This window comes from Silene latifolia, chromosome 9, assembly GCF_048544455.1.
Source record: "Silene latifolia isolate original U9 population chromosome 9, ASM4854445v1, whole genome shotgun sequence".
NCBI classification, from domain to species: Eukaryota; Viridiplantae; Streptophyta; class Magnoliopsida; order Caryophyllales; family Caryophyllaceae; genus Silene; species Silene latifolia.
In genome coordinates this window covers 135,899,915-135,917,778 of record NC_133534.1, presented here as the reverse complement: position 1 = coordinate 135,917,778, position 17,864 = coordinate 135,899,915, and positions in this window count along the sequence as shown.

Genomic DNA, 17,864 nt, shown 5'->3' with positions numbered 1-17,864 from the left:
CTGCTTAGTCAATTTTCTGGCATCAACATGACTGTATTTTCATACCGTCACATTTGTCAAACGTATCCTATAGGTGTGACTTTTAGGGACCAGTTGATCACCGCCATCTGTATGACAATAACGTCAAACTTATCTAGCAAGCCAACCGTTATTGATAAACGTGGACCAACTGATTATAATACAAAAGTATACCCTTTGATCCTTTTAGAGATTTAAATGTTATTGCACTACTTGTAGAGGACACCAGCCCTAACAAGCTCCCACTTGTCCGCACATGTATGTATGTGCAATGACGTTATCCGCACTAATCGGAGGACACACTCTCCAACAAACTCCCACTTGTCCGTACAAGTGTATGTGCGATAACCGATTCTCATATTCATTTAAAATTTCTCCCACTCAATGTAAAACAATTTGCAGATCCGGATCCGCAAAGGTCGTATTTTACAATCGATCTGTATCAAGAGTGGTTTCCCCGACTAGAGAGTAACTCAACTGATAAAACGAATTCGTATTCGAGCATGGCCATGCATTTCGATTCTGACTCCTCGAGTGGCCCTGAGAAATATCGAGTACCTGATAAAGGCTGAATATTTCCTTCAACTCGACTCCTTCCGAACTAAGCACAGCATGAAATGACCCATAAAAAATCTACTTAGCCCCCTGTTACGGATGACCGTGAGAAAGAAACCAAAGTCACCCAAAATCTGCCTTAATCTCAAGAGACAGTCGATAGTCAAAAGAATCGACTCTTAGGATCACCATGGAGGTCCTATCCACGACCTGACATCGAATGTTATAAAACATTTAGGACTCCACGTCGATGTCACAATTGTGTCCTACGAGATATCCGTATAACCCGCCTCTGTGATTGGTCAGTCAACCGGTTGACTTATGGCTCGTTGAACCCACCATCAACCAACGTCACAAAATAATTACCTTGAGTTATCAGCTCACGTGGGCAATTAAGGACCAAAAAAATATAATGTTTGTTCAGTTCACTTTGTGGTGTTCAAAATTGTCGTACAAATCCACATGAAAAACAAAATATATAAATATCAAAACGATGATGTCGTATAGAGTACACAAGAAAATGAATCTAATCCATAAAAGAGTACTACAACTCAGGAACACGTTTAATTCCCATGGAATTAACATGCCCTTCATGCTTATCTTGTCGTAATGGTTTAGTGAGAGGATCTGCTATATTATCATGTGTAGCAATCTTTTCTATCACTACTTCCTTTTGCTCCACGTAATCTCGGATTAGATGAGCTTTCCGTTGTACATGTCTAGACGCGACATAGTACTCGGACTCGATCGTAGAATCTCTTTGTAACACTTTGTTTGGAACTCTTCCGGTGATCGTAGCGCCATTAAGAGTAAAAACGAATCCAGATCGAGATTTCGAGTCATCTCGATCCATAAGTCAATGCCCAATCTTTAGTCCTCCGTAGGTACTTAAGAATGTTCTTGATGACCATCCAATGTGATACACTTGGATCTTTGTTGGAATCGACTTGCCATACTCGATGCATATGCCACGTCGGGACGTGTGCATATCATGGCATACATGATTGATCCTATAGCCGAGGCATAAGGAATCCGTGTCATGCGCTCTTTCTCTTCCGGTGTCTCGGTGCCGAGACTTGCTCAAATGCACCCCTGGAGCCATAGGAAGAAACCCCTTTGGAGTTAGTCATCTTTGAATCTCTCTAGGATCTTGTCTATGTAAGACTCCTAACTGAGAGATAACATCCGACGTGATCTATCTCGAAAGATACGGATGCCCAAAATTCTTTGTGCCTCACCCAGATCTTTCATCTGGAAATGGTTCTTCAACCATACTTTTACCGAAGTTAAGAGAGGTATGTCATTCCCAATCAGGAGTATGTCATCGACATACAATATTAGGAAGACAATCTTTCTCCCACTTGACTTGATATATAGACATGGTTCCTCGACTGATCGAGTAAATCCATTGTCTTTTATCACTTGGTCGAAACGATGATTCCAACTCCTAGAAGCTTGCTTTAGTCCATAAATGGAGTCCACCTCGGATTTCATGGCCTCAAGCCAAAGCTTTGAGTCGGAACTAGTCATGGCACCTTTATAGGTTGCGGGTTCACTACTCGTTAAGAGTAGAATGTCATATATGTCATGTTCCTCGACCATACCAATGTATCTGTCCGGAGGAATAGAGACTCTACCCGACCTCCTAGGTTCCCCAGGAATATTAACCGCAGCCGGGATTGAAGGAACTGGTTCCTCCAATGGTTGCTCGGTATTTGGTTCTGGAATCTCCGACAGGTCGAAGGTTCTATCACTCTTTGCATTCTCGAGAAATTCCTTCTCTAAGAATGTCGCACTAGCCGCAACAAAAACACGTTGTTCGGTTGGCGAATAGAAGTAATGACCAAGTGTTCCTTTAGGATAACCTATAAAGTATGTCTTGACCGATCGCGGGCCGAGCTTATCCTCGTGTCTCCACTTGACATAAGCCTCGCAGCCCCAAACCCGTATAAAGGACAAGTTAGGGACCGTTCCCTTCCATAGTTCATATGGAGTCTTGTCAACAGCTTTAGACGGACTTCGGTTAAGTATTAGAGCGGTGTGAGAAGAGCATAACCCTATAATGAATCAGGTAATACCGTGTGACTCATCATAGATCGAACCATATCAAGTAGTGTTCGATTTCTCCGTTCGGACACACCATTCAACTGAGATGTTCCAGGTGGAGTTAACTGTAAGGCAATCCCACAGTCTTTAAGGTGTTGATCAAACTCGTGAGAAAAATACTCGCCACCACGATCTGAACGTAGTGTTTTAATCTTTCTACCCAGTTGGTTCTGTACCCGATTCTGGTATTCTTTGAATTTCTCAAGGACTCACTTTTATGCTTCATTAAGTAGACATAGCCATATCTACTTAAATCGTCCGTGAAAGTGATGAAATACCTATAGCCTTCTCGTGCGGTGATTGACATAGGGCCACATACATCCGTGTGTATGAGTCCTAATAGGTCAGCAGCGCGCATTCAAAGACCTTTGAAGGAAATCCGAGTCATCTTACCGATGAGACATGATTCACACGTGCCAAATGATTGAAAATCAAAAGTCGAGATAGCTCCATTCTGTATGAGCTGTTTAACGCGTTTCTCATTAATGTGTCCCATACGGCAGTGCCATAGATACGTTTGATCTTTGTCACCAACCTTTAACTTCTTATTCATTACGTGTAATATTTCGGTGGTCTGATCTAAAACATAAATTCCATTCATGGAGACTGCCTTGCCAAAAATCATATCGTGTAATGAGAAAATGCAATTATTATTCTCTATTACAAATGAAAAACCAAGTTTGCCAAGTGCAGAAACTGAAATAATGTTTTAGAAAGACTGGGTACATAATAGCAGTTATATAAAAATAACTCAAATCCGCTAGGAAGCTGGATCACGTATGTTCCCTTCGAGACGGCAGCCAATCGTGCTCCATTCCCGATACGCAGGTCCACCTCACCCTTTACGAGGGGTTCGATGTTCCGGAGCCCCTGCACATGATTATACAGATGAGAACCACAACCAGTATCTAGTACCCAAGTTCCGTAACTTGCGTGGTTAATCTCAATCATATGAATAAAAGTAGAAAACGATGAAGACATACCAACAGGTTTAACGCGACTTGCTTTTATGTCCTCATGGTAAACAGGACATGTACGCCTCCAATGCCCAGTCTTGTGGCAATGATGGCATTCCATGTTATCGGTTTTGCTCTTTGTCGTGCCTGATGAGTTACTTGCCTCACCAGGCCCACTCTTAATCGACCCGACTTCTTGAACTTCGGTTTGCCCTCTTTGCTAGGTGCGCTTGAGCTTTGCCCTTACCCTTGCCCTTGTTTGTCACAACGAGAACATCTTGTTTCATGCTCCCACTGAACTTCATGTCCTTCTCGGTCTGTACGAGAAGGGAGTGCAGTTCAGGGGGACTTTTCTTCAAATCATTCATATAGTAATTGGCTCTAAAGAGCGCAAAATCATCGTGGAGTGAATGAAGCATGCGGTCAATCACAATGTTCTCGCTGATTTTACAATCAAGCGCCTCCAGTCTCTCGACATTCTCAATCATGCTGAGAATGTGTGGGCTAACCGGTTGGCCCTTCTGGAGTCTCGCATCAAAGAAGCGAGTGGTATGCTCATAGGTCACGATCCTCGGTGCTTTCGAGAATTCCTTAGTGAGCGTGGTGAAAATCTTGTTTGCACCTTGGGCTATGAAGCGTTTCTGCAAATTGGATTCCATTGCAAAAATGAGTACGTTTTTAATCGCACCCGCTTCCATGACGAAGTCGCTATACGTGGAGACCTCGTTAACTCGAGCCGTGGGGCCTGGGGCTGGCGAGAGGGGCTCGATCAGATACTTGAGCTTCCCGTCGCGGTGGCGGCATTCCGTAATGCCGCCTCCCATTCCGCGAAGTTTGATCCATCATTCTTGATCTAGTGGGTGATTCATCCGATTCATAAAGATCCGAAGCCGGGACTCACGGTCCAATGTGGCACTTGGCATTGGGTCATCGAGGATGCCACCATTATGTTATTAGCGAGTTTAAAAAACGTGATCTACGCTGAAAAAGAAAGAAAAACAAAAACGAAATAAGCAACTCATCGAGGTGATTTAAGTCTATTTAAAATTCATTTTAATCGTGTAGACTCATTGCACTTGCATAATTGATCTCCCTCAAGAATAATACAAGTGATACCAAGACTCAATTTCCGTAAATTGATAAGCCAACTGTTTAGCTAGTTCTTCTGTAAGAACTCTTGGTCGATAGATTTCCGTAAATCCTATCTATAGTCCACCATAATCACAGGATCGTACGAGTGACCATGGTGTTGAGATAAAATAGGTCAATCAGTTCCAACTTACCCGACGTAGAAGGGGTCATATTATGCCTACCGACGAAGAAGGGATTCATTGGAGTTTGACCTATAAAGACTGTTCTCAATTTTTGGTTATACGAGGAAGATCCCATCAACTTAGTTTTAATTCATTTTATGTGAACGAATAACTAGCATTACGTGAATGAATTAACTTAGGTGATGGCTTGAACTTGATCGTGTGACATAAGAATGTCATAGAAAACTAACGCGTGACCTCTATATGAGTCAGTTTTCATGCAATTATTAGGTGGTTTGGTTTTTAGGCGGAATATGATGCAATCTATCGTTACGATAAAATAAATAAAAGAATGCAAAACGTAAATAAAAATTCCTAGTGTGGCCTATCCTAGTAAAAAGAACATAATACAACTTTGGAATCCACCGTTGGACCCGAGAAGCTTGTCTTGATGTTCCATCTTTTTCATGCAGCGGGAGTGAGCATCCGGTCTCCATCTTTGGTCTTCTCAAAAATTACAATTAAAATTTACAAAATATAAACCTATTTACATTCTAAATAAAAAACTGTAATTACAATGAAAAACCAAAACGGAGATACAAGATCTCAAAATACAACCAAGACCGTGTTCCATCATTACGGTAACACGTTCTACTAAGGCCACACTAAGTTACAACTGTTTGTAAAAAAATAAATAAATACGTAATAAAAGCATTCAAAACATTCAAAATAACGATAATTATGTTAAATTTATCCAAACCACCAAAGATAATTAAAATTATGTGATAAAACCGCTTCTATCAGTTTAATTTTAATTCATCATAATCCGTTACTTTAAATGCTTTAAAATAACTAAATGGTACGTGAGTGAACTGTTTCACTATCAAGCGAATGCATAAAGTCCGTATTATGCATAAAACATGGCCAAAAACCAAAAAAATTTTTTTTTTTTTTTTTTATTTTAGCTGCTAATGCCGTGAGCAGCAAAAAGAACAAAAATTTTTTTTTTTTTTTTAAACGGCTAAAAAGAGCACGGTTGAACATAAATTTTTTTTTTTTTATGTTTCAGCAGCCTTGCCGAGAACAAGAAAAACAGGAAAAAAAAAATTTCAGCGGCTCAAAGTTTTTAGCGCGGCCAAAAACAAAAACAAAATCGATTTGACAAAAGAACAATTGTAATTCAAAACTAATCCGTATAGAATTAAATCAACAATTGTCAAAACAACAACATATTGCTATAAAAATTATACACGATAACAATATGCAAGAACAAATCAAAAACAAAAGATCGTCTTTTGAGACATAAACCGTGTGGCACGGATTTCAAGGCAAAACAGAAAACAGCCGAGACACAAAAATGCCGAGACCCAAAAAAAAATCTGCCGAGCCAAAAAAACAGGCCGCACGGAATTCTAAGCAAAACAAAATCGTTTTTCAACATCGTTTAATGAAAATCACATAGAAAAATTTACGTGGCCTCGCTCTAATACCACTTGAGGGGTAATATTCGTATAATACCCTTAAAATATAGGACTATAACGCAAATTTTATATGTAATTATTGTCATAAAACGAAAATGCAATAGAAACGATAAAGGTAAAGAAATAACCTCGGGTCCTTTGAGATGCGGCCTAAGAACAGAAATCAAAGTAGATTTCCTCCTAATCGATACACCCAAGACCGTCTAAGACTATGCCCTTGTGCTAGAAATGAATTCTCTAATTGCCTTGCAATATTGAGAGAATTTGTTGTGTGAGGTTTTGCTAGATGTGAGATCTAAAGTTTTGAGAGAAAATGTTTCTCAAAACCCTAATTTTTGTTGCAAAATGAATTAGGTCACAAAAGGAGAGGAGCTCTCCTTTTGTTCCTCACTCGGAAAACCGTGAGCATGGGGGGGGAATGGGCTTTCCATTTTCTCCTCATTTAACTCGTGGTCCGACTCGAAATTCGCTAAATGTATATGACACGATTTTATTATAAATCGTCTTCGGTTATCGGTTATTAAAAATATCAACTAGTAACATGACTCAGTCGATATATTAATACTTGTCCGACAATGACGATATTGTATAACTATATTCAATATACATTAATTAAATATAATCATTTATATTTAATTTACGAATTAACTGCTTAATTCGCCTTAGCCATTATTATTTAATCCGTATTAAATAATTATCTCAACATCGCATTTTGACTAATTATTAGTCAAATAACTCGGACTAACTGCTTAGTCAATTTTCTGGCATCAACATGACTGTATTTTCATACCGTCACATCTGTCAAACGTATCCTATAGGTGTGACTTTTAGGGACCAGTTGATCACCGCCATCTGTATGACAATAACGTCAAACTTATCTAGCAGGTGGCACTCTATGTCACCGCCCTTGCTCTTTGCCTTGCCGTGTGAGCTACTAGTCTCACCAGGCACACTCTTACCGTTTCCTGGCTTTTTAAACTTTGGCTTACCTACAGCTAGGTCGCCATGAGCCTTGCCCTTACCTTTACCCTTGTTCGAAATCGTGAGAACATCATGCTTCATGCTCCCACTCAATTTCATATCCTTATCGGTCTGTACGAGAAGGGAGTGTAGCTCATGAGGACTCTTTTTCAAGTCATTCAAGTAATAGTTCGCCCTGAAAAGGGCAAAACCATCGTGAAGAGAATGAAGCATTCGGTCAATGACAATGCTCTCACTGATTTTACAATTCAGTGCCTCCAACTTCTCGACATTCTGAATCATGTGAAGAATGTGTGGGCTAACCGGTTGGCCCTTATGTAGTTTCGCATCAAAGAAGCGACAGGTATGCTCATATGTAACGATTCTCGGTGCTTTTGAGAACTCGTTAGTGAGCGTAAGGAAATTCTTGTTTGCACTTTGGGCAATGAAGCGTCTCTGCAAATTGGTTTCCATTGCAAATATGAGTACGTTCTTTATCGCACCCGCTTCCATAACGAAATCACTATAAGCGAGTGTCTCGTTGACTCCTGCATTGGGGCCTGGGTTGACCGGTATTGGCTCAGTTAAGTACTTGAGCTTACCGTCAGCAATGGCAGCATTCCGTAGTGCCGCCTCCCAGTCCGCAAAGTTTGACCCATCATTTTTCAGACGTGTGAACTGATTCATCTGGTCCATGAATACTTTCAGCCAGGACGCGCGATCAAGTGTGGCACTAGGCATTAGGATTGCGTTATTTCCAGCCATTTCGTTGTAACAGTATTATGAAAAAATAATCGTGTTCTACACTTCGAGAAGAAGAATAAAAATAATAAGCATGTGCATCGTTTATATTTTTAAGTCTAATGAACTCTGTAAATTGATAAGCTATCCTTTTAGCTAATTCTACCGTTAGAATTCTTGGTCGATAAATTTCTGTAAATTCTATCTTTAGTCCATCATAATCACGAGAAACTCTTCGGACTATGATGTTGAGGTAAACTAAGTCAACACAACTACTTACCTAATGTAGAAGGGGTCATATTATGCCTACCGACGAAGAAGGGATTCATAGTTGTTTGCCCTTATAAAGAAAGACTAATCTCAATTTCCGTTTTAGAGGAAGATCCCATCAACTTTATTTTAATTCATTTTAAGTGAACTAATATCTAGCATGCGAGAATGAATAAACTAAGGTGATGGCTTAAAGACTGTGACATCTGTATGTCCATGAAAACTAACATACAACCTATATGAGTCAATTTTCATGCATTTTATTAGTATGTGGTTTGGTTTTAGGCGGAATATGATGCATAAACTAACATGTGAATGAAAAGGAATAAGAATCAAAAACGTAAAAACAGTAAAAGTCCTAGTGTGGCCTATCCTATCAAAATGAACAATAAATACAAGTTTGGAATCCTCCTTGGACCCGAGAAGCTTGTCTTGATGTTCCATCTTGATCCATGTAGCGGGAGTGAGCTCCAATCTCCATCTTTAGTCTTCTTTTGAAAATTACAATAAATAAAATTTACATAATAAACCTATTTATTACATTCTAATTTCAAAACCCAAAAACTAAAGAAAAAATAAAGGAGATTCGAGATCTCATAATTACATTAAAAATTATGTTTCCTTCATTACGAAAACATAATTTGACTAAGGCCACACTAAGTATTACAACTGATTGCAAAAATACGTAAATTAAATTCATTCAATCGATTCATTCAACAAAAATAAAATATAATGCATCAACTAAAATAAATTAAACATACATGACACAATTCCTTAATTATGTTGATTAATTTATCCAAACCACCTATTTAAATCAAATTAAGTGACAATTCCTCAATTAATCACATTAATTTCAATCTTAATCTATATTAAACTTGTAATATGAATTCAATCCGTCAAAATTTTAAACTGCTTTAAAAAAAATCGGTATCTTTTAATTGTGAACCGTTTCACAATAACTAATTGGCCAAAATCAAAACAAAAACAAAATCCTTTTTTTTTATTTGGTCTCGGCATAAACAAAGAAAAACAAAACAAGCATGTTTCTTATTTTATACACGGTTTTATCTGTAAAAACCGAAACAAAAAAATTATTTTTTTAAATTCCCCCCGTGAACGAAGAGCACGTGAACAGTAACAACAAATTTTTTTTTTTTTTCGGATGCTTTTCCAAAACGGCATAAACAAAACAACCGCGAAAAAACTTTAATCGGTTTTTCTTAGAAAAACCGAGAGCAAAAAAAAAAACAGCAAATTGTTTTTTTTTAATACTGTTCATCCGTGAACAGTACAGAAACAGCAAAAAAAAAATTCACGGTTTTTAAATTAGGACCCTAATGCCTTTTTAATTTCAACTTAATCTGCATTAAATCAAACATGACGATTCCATTTATGTTTTAACTTAATCTGCATCAAATCAAACATCTACCAATTCTTCATATGATAATTTTAACTGATTAAAACAACATTATGAAAAATAAAAATGGAAATCTCGCATCAAAAAGAACAAACACCGGCTGCAAACATTTTTTTTTTCAATCGGCATTAACAAAAAAACAGCCGTGCCCTAAATTTTTTTCGGAAACCCTAAAAGTTTACATACAATTTTTATGAAAATCATCAAAATTAAAATTCGTGGCCTTTACTCTGATAGCACTTGTGGGAAATAATCTGTATACTTCCCTTAAAATGAAGGATTATAACGAATTTAATGATGACGATCACTAGTCATAAATTAAAATACATAAACAAAAGTAAAGGATTCAGAATTAACCATCGTTCCTAGCAAATACGGCCTAAGAACAATATCAAAATAGATATTCTCCTATCAGTTGCACCCAAGATGCTCCGAGAAATGCCCTTGATTTTGCTAGAATCGATCCAAAAATTAAAATAATTTTTAGGTTTTCTTTGTGTTTTTCCGATGAGAGAGGAGGCAAAAACGAAAAAAATGAATTAGGTTAGAAAATCCTCTCCCTCACTCACTTATAAACCGTGTATAGGAATGAATTAGGGTAGGCTTTTCTTTTCTATTTTTCTCGGCCCATAACCGAAATAAGGAGTATTCTTTCCTTATTTTTGGTTATTCCAAAAATGTATAAAATGTGTTAAATTGTCATCTAGTGAGGATCGAACCCATGACCTCTTGGTTTGTGTACCCTCACTATTACCACTATGACACATTCAACTTATTGATATTAAATATAACCGATTACATTTAATTACGAATTAACAGATTAATTCGTCCAAGCTAACATTACATACATTTAATTAAATATAACTTATTATATTTAATTTACGAATTCACAGTTAATTCGTCTCAACTAATATTATTTAATCTTCATTAAATAATTGTCTCATAACCACATTGACTAACTGTTTAGTCATATTAGGCATCAATGTGATCATATTTCTATAACCACATCTCTCAAACACATCCTATAGGTGTGACCTTTAGGAACCAGTTGATCACCGCCATCTGTATGATAATAACGTCAAACTTTCTAGCAAGCCAACCGTTATTAGGTAAACGTTAATCAACTGATTAAATATACGAAGTATACCCTTGTGAACCTGTAAGAGATTTACAAATGTTATCACACTAATTTGTGGAGGACACAAGCTCCAACACTAACATCTTTACTATGTCGTCAACCGTCATACTCTCAGCTCTAGCATACAAGGCGGTTTTCTTTGGCGGCATCTTGTAACTATATAAGAGAAAGGTAGACATAAACACTCATACTATAACCCAACACAAGCATACGACCTGTATAAAACCCGCTCGATCGAGTCCCAAAACCCACTCGATTGAGTTGAGGCCACTCGATCGAGTACCCCACCTACTCGATCGAGTGCCTTGACCCCAGAACCTGATCAAAACACTGCTAAAAAACATACTCGATCGAGCAGACTAGCCACTCGATCGAGCTGACCCCACTCGATCGAGTTCCCCTACCTACTCGATCGAATGCCCAAAAACACGCTTCTGCCCAGAAAAAACATAAAACCACCCACTCGATCGAGTCAGACCCACTCGATCGAGCCTCTCCGTGACATCCCCATACTCCAAGTGCCTTACCAGGACCACTCAGGTATAGGAACATCACCATCTCGGTTACCCGAGGCAATGAATATCATAAGACAATAACGAAACGTAATTTAAAAGTAAATATAATTTAACGTTTACATATTCAAAGCCAAACTGATAAATTAAATACAATTTCCAAAACCAAATGTCTACTATCCAAAACTGAAAACTAAAGACATCGTCTGACACAGCGGAAGACTCTTCTAATCCATGTGATAACTCATCCCAGCTAGCCCAAAAGCGTCATATCAAACCTGCTCAACAACTGCTCACTATCCCCGAATGGATCACCACAGTTTTTAAAACAATTAAACGGGGTCAGTACTAATTACACGATATAAAAAAGACATGAAACAACATCCAAACAACTCAGTCAACACAACAATCCCCAGTCTCCATCAACAATCTCCACAAACTGAATACAGACTAAATGGTGTAGCCCTGCCAGAGTACTAATCGCAACAAGTACTCCACGCCGCCAGTGGGGGACCGCAGCCGTACCCACCAAATCCCCTCTCATCTCCATCGAGCGATAAACCCAAGTTCATTAATGTGCACATCCCTTCTGCGGCGGGTTCCACAGAAAGCGAATCAAGGGCGTGAAGCCACTCCCGCAAGTGACTCCACTCAGACAGGGACGCACCGCGAAGAACACGGACAGATAAACAGTAATCATAATGCAACCTCAACAACCGTCAGAAACAATAAACAATATGAAATCACAACCGTCTGAAACAATCAACAATCACTAACTACAGCACAATCACCACAATCATGTAATTAATACCGAGTAGGGAAACCCTACCTGGAAAAGCAATCACCACAGACGGTCTAGCAGCTAATCAAAGTCGTTCTTCAATGAAATCAGCTCCTATCAAACATACAATCATACAATCACCATCTAATAAGCATAATACCCCCAAAACCCCCCAATTTACCCAATTGGGGTTTTAACCAAACTCAAAGAAACAAGATAAAAACTATACAAGGATCTTACCCTCGACACGACGAACTCAAAGGTGTAAAGAACGTGACGATCCGACAACCTTAGCTCTTGGGATTTGATAGTAACGCGATGACGGAGGCAACGTAACTTCTTTTCTCTTTGAAAGGTTTTTAGAAAAAGTGATGAATAAAGTGACGAAAACATTTAAATATGAATGACGAGTTATTAACAAATCCCGTCAAAAATAACCCGTAAAAGTAACTTACTCGATCGAGTAAGTAACTTACTCGATCGAGTCGAGTGCCCCTTACTCGATTGAGTGCCACACATACTCGATCGAGTACCCATCAGACAAACTACTGTTTCGTATAAAAACATACTTCCTCGACAGAGTATGCCCCACTCGATGGAGTACCCATAGACTCATAAAACCGTAGTATTAAAGTCTTCCCTCCTTAAAAAGAACTTCGTCCCCGAAGTTCAACCCATACTCAAAACAAACATACAAACTCGACCAAGACACAACAACGCAACTAAGAACTCATAACGAAACCCCAACCTATAAAACATGAACTCTTAACACGAACTCCACCAACTATGTCTACCTCCACAATATAACTCACGATATCGTATCCACCACATTATAGCCTCTCTCGACACTAACTCCATACACTCCCAACTACCATACACAAACGCCGCTAGCTCCGTTTCACTAACATATTATCCATTAGAAAATCCAATATCAACACACTCATAAACATCAAACGGAATGTTATATTCTACCACCCTTAAAAGGAACTTCGTCCTCTAAGTTTACTCCCACTCATAACATCATCATCCAACTGCCAACACTATCAAACTCATAAACATCCTCACCCAACTGTCAACACTATCGAAGAATTCTCACACTCCTGGACATCACACTACTACAAGCACGGCCATGACCTTTACCAAAATCAACCACAACACAAATCAATCTTTTATTCTACAAGACTCAGACTTCCAAATCTACTACAACATATACCACCATTAAACTTTCTTTGTCGTATCCTACCCCTCTTAAGATAAATGTTACGTCCTCGTAACTCTCTAATACTAAATCCTTTGCTATACTTCCCAAAATCCTTACCATCATCGCATTTCAAAGGTAACCGCATATAACCTAAACACTCACCATTCCTATATCCTTGACTCTCTTACTTAAACAGCTGTCGTACCTCAATTCATTCGGCACACCACCTAATCTATACCAAAAAATCCTTAGCTTAACCAAAACTTCAATTCTACCACATTACCGCAACACGACAAACCTCTCTATATAAACTATGTAAAACTCCTATCGCCAAAAGTATATCTCACGTTCCACACTTGTTACGCACACTCACACTAGATCCTCAAGTTCTTTTCTTTCATTACCGCAAAACCCCTCCACAACGTAACATGAAACTAATTCTCAACACCCTATACTCACTGTCTAAAAAAAAAGATTATGAACTATCTGTAGCTTTCAGATCGGTATAATACATGTTCCACAACTCACTTGCCATTACTATATCTACCAATGCCTCATCTTAGAACAAGATCAAAATTACTGTAACAACCTCTCACAACTGTGTCTCATCGACAGAATATCACTATACCATGACAACAACGAAAACATATACAGCTCTCTTTTATATCATACTCTACCCTCATTGCCAAACTGAAACTGGTAAGAAACATCAACAAACAAAACAACAGTCTATATGTACAAACCGAAACTCACAGGAAGCAGCAGCAAACAAAACAACAATCTATGTATAACTGGTATGTACTTTTGAGAACTCGTATCATAATCACCCCGCCTACGCCACCATAACCGGTGACGGCATCGCAACACCGCCACTAATAGCCGCACCGCAGCGCGAAAATACCCGCATCACAACACGAAGTACCGTGCCTGGGTCAAAACCGGGGCACCACAACCACACCGATAGACATCGTAACTTACAGAATCCCATAAACACTGACTCAGAATAACTTCTCGGACAAGAAAACTTACTCAAAACTGCTTTACTAGATAACAACACAACATATTATACGGAATAAACAGACAAGAATCTCATGAATATCATCCTCTTACCATATCACGGAATAACATATATCATGAATACATACAAGTATAACCAGTCATGTCAGATCACTCAAATTATTACCTTTTTAAACATCATTCCACTAGGTTACCGTATCCAACATATATTACAGAACATTGGGATAACAGCTTTATAACTATCACACCATACCACTTCTCGTGAGGTCAGAACCTCACACAAACATTTATGTACATATTAGACCTGTAATGACATCCAACCAGTCAATCCTGATCATGTAAGTTACCATCTGATAAAGGTTACCTCTCGCCCGAGCTTAACTCGTATGCCCCTCATAACACATTCAACCATTCGTACAACGATCATTTCCTGCCAAACGTAACCATAACATTAATACTCAACTACTAGCAACCGCTTCCTATAACCACATCTTATGCTCCCTCACAACCATACACATCAATCAGGTGTCTACAAAATCAACCTCTTTATAATGGCCATTTTTCCTATTTATCATCACTCTTAACCACTAGTGACAATACCTCAACAATACCATCGTTCGGACATCAAGCCTCTTACACTCATCTCTAAACATCACGGTTTCTTTCCTATCTTTGGTTAACATCCCAAATAACGAACATCAAACCCATCAACCAAATTACCTCAACGTTATTTCCAATTCCATCCTTAATTGTATTGTCACCCAACTCACCACCAAGATCTCATATGGTGCAAATTATTTACCCAACTTTTTACATTCCGTAATTCCTCGAAACGCATGATTATCATGTTGTCCTAAAACTCCTATATAATCATTAACTAGAACCCTCGTGATGGTATCACACATCTCGACGATTCCTTAGTTTTATATCACATAACCTCGGTGAACATTTTCCTAGTTTTACTCCCCTCATTCTTTTCTTTTACACTCGACAAAATCAATTAACCATTCAACTCCATATTACTTCTACCTAACTCTTTAGTGCTCCGGTTATCATTTCATTGCTCCAAAACTCGAATCCCATTATTTCATATCAGTATCATCTCATTCTTTCTTACCATGGATCTTCTCTTATCATGCTATCACTCACACTTATCACCAATCAGTCCAGACCGTCTCAGGCTATCACTCACACTGATCTCCAATCATTTTTTTTTTTTTGAGAATCCCAAAACTCATTTCATAACGTTATTGCCCAAGGAAATCACACAATAATTTCACCTCTTGATAATGCAAATTCCCAAACTCACTCACTATCTGCAAATCCACGTCACGACATGTCTTCATTAAGTTCACTATATACCACTTTTCTCAATTCCTCTAAATCGACCTTTCACTACATATATTCTTAACCCACATGATTCCTAACCATCTCCCTCCATAATTCTTTACACATCTCACGTTGCCACCATCCGCATCCTTCCTTTCAATCTTTTCATTCTCACTTTCCTTAGACTCACATCATCCCTGCCATATTTACTTACTTTTACATTACTCAATACAAAATCATATCACTCATCTCTTCTCACAAAACATGCTCCATACCTTAATAAGCCTTACCGATCCTTCTTTTCTTTTCCACTACCTATCATAACCGCATATAACTCATGTCCTCTCCACCGAACTCACACTCACCACAGGTGCCACTCCTTACATCATAAGATTGGGTAACTTACGCATCAGAACCAATACTTACGTAAAACAATGCATACAGAAGAAGAAGAAGAACACCTTTGAATTAAACATAATATGCAACGAAGTCAAAAGATAAGCATATGACCCAAAACAGGGGTAACTAGATCGAGTACAGGCCACTCGATCGAGTGAATAGCCTACTCTATCGAGTAGGTGAAGGTCAGAGACACGTATAACAAATTACCATCGCTACTCGATCGAGTAACAAGAGGTGCACTCGATCGAGTGAGCGCCACTCGATCGAGTACCCTACGCATTTCTCAACACTGTCCAGGTTTCGTAAAACGGTCATATCTCACTCGTTTCTTGGTCATTTTGGGCGTGTGACCTATCGTTAGAATCGTAACAGAACAAGCTATCACCTCCAATTAGAATCACATCAAAATCATATATACATCTCAAGTTACAATATTTTAAAGACAACCTCTCTATAATCGAAAACACAACTACTTGATTTTACTTCCAAACAACTTAAACGACAACAAGGTAAATAAAAACAACTCAATACTCATATGACCAGTATCCTTAACCACATGTTACTATCTTCAAAAACCAAGCAACAACATCCATCATGCACATACATCATTCAAATTACCAAGCATATATTACCTACATGTTTTTATTCTATAACTTTACGTAAACAAAATCACAAATATATAACATCAAGTCCCCTATTCACATGTTACTAGCATAACAACATTATAAAATCTCTTGCATCATACAACATGCTTTATCAGAAATCATATTATCATACAACGATTGTTCATCTCTTTCCACCAATTCATCCATCATACCACATATTTATCCACCATATTCGTTCAACATATTCACCCAACACATGTTCAATTCACACTCCCAACTTTCTATACTCTTACACAAAACGACAACAACAACATCAAAATATATACTTACGCATCGCTTTATATATATAAACAAAACACTTTTCCCTTCATAATTCTAACATGCCACATTATATGTATCAATCATTATACTTTCATGCTTTACAATCAACCAACATACAATTCACGTCATCATCATCTTTCAACTCAGATCTCCCATCCTCCACATGTATGCATCCATCAATTCATGTAACATACTACTTTATAGATACACAAAGCACACGATAAGCACATAACGATCCCGACACATACCCCATGTGACCGGTTCAAAATTGTAGGGCGAGTTCGCAACTTTAGGACGTCTCCCAAGTCTTTGCATTAGCTCCTACAACTCCTACCCGGGTTCATTTTAAATAGACTCCCTAGGTTCATTAGATTAATTGGTTACAGGTTTCAGGATCGTCGCTCTGATACCACTTTGTGACACCCCCATACTCCAAGTGCCTTACCAGGACCACTCAGGTATAGGAACATCACCATCTCGATTACCCGAGGCAATGAATATCATAAGACAATAACGAAACGTACTTTAAAAGTAAATATAATTTAACGTTTACATGTTCAAAGCCAAAATGATAAATCAAATACAATTTCCAAAACCAAATGTCTACTATCCAAAACTGAAAACTAAAGACATCGTCTGACACAGCGGAAGCCTCTTCTAATCCATGTGATAACTCATCCCAGCTAGCCCAAAAGCGTCATATCAAACCTGCTCAACAACTGCTCACTATCCCCGAATGGATCACCACTATTTTTAAAATAATTAAACGAGGTCAGTACTAATTACACGATATAAACCAGA